At 29.8% G+C, this 782-nt stretch overlaps 1 long non-coding RNA gene across 1 annotated transcript; it reads left to right on the forward strand.

The window, feature by feature from the left end:
• Nucleotides 1-490, forward strand: LOC108376212 (uncharacterized). Its single transcript, XR_001849242.1, has 2 exons — nt 1-41; nt 118-490. It is a non-coding gene; the product is annotated as an uncharacterized LOC108376212 (long non-coding RNA).
• The last annotated feature ends 292 nt before the right edge of the window (nt 491-782 follow it).

Below are 782 nucleotides of genomic sequence, written 5' to 3' on the forward strand. Positions count from 1 at the left end.
AATGGGATTTGTCTTCGGTGCTTGAATTAAAAGAGGATGATGTAAGTTATAATAAAATATCTCTACCGAAATATATTTAATCCGAAATTATATAACGTTTTCTCTATTTTCATTTAGATATTCGATCAAGAGATTGCCAAAAAGAGCAAGCAATATGCTTTAGCTTTTGAGCGACCACAATCCTTGTATTTAGTGCATGACGATAAAGTAAATCAATACTGGAAATTATTTTAAGCTTTGTTTTGGTATATATATTTATGAATATGTAAATATTGGGACGTATCGCTAATTGCACTGACATAATAAATGGTATTCTGATACAGAGCATCCATTCGTCTGGCCAGTGCAGTATGCCATCAAAGAGAAGCCGCTTTTGTTTACTTTTGAATTAATTTTAAGATGTACACCTGAATTCTTCAATACGTAAGTTATTTTAACGACAATGTAGATAAATAATAAAGTGTAAATGGCCTATATATTTGTTTGAAATAAACTGCGAGGTTTTTTATGCAATTTATTTTCCTAAAAACACTAAATAATATATATATATATGTATATCGTTAGTTATGGCTTTTTTGCATTTCAACGACGGTGTGAGATACGCCCTTTCTATACGACAACTAACGATATGTTATTTAAACTATTTAACTGTTAACTGACTTCACAAAAAAGAGAAGGTTATCAATTCGTCGGAAATTTTTTTTTTTTATGGTACCGCATATCCACCATAACCGATTTCTATAATTCTTTTTTTTTTTTTAAGTAAGGTGTTACATTCCGTG

The sequence above is a fragment of the Rhagoletis zephyria genome, unplaced genomic scaffold (genome assembly GCF_001687245.7).
Source record: "Rhagoletis zephyria isolate East Lansing unplaced genomic scaffold, Rhagoletis_zephyria_1.1 Rzeph_scaffold_10069, whole genome shotgun sequence".
In the NCBI taxonomy this organism is placed as follows: domain Eukaryota; kingdom Metazoa; phylum Arthropoda; class Insecta; order Diptera; family Tephritidae; genus Rhagoletis; species Rhagoletis zephyria.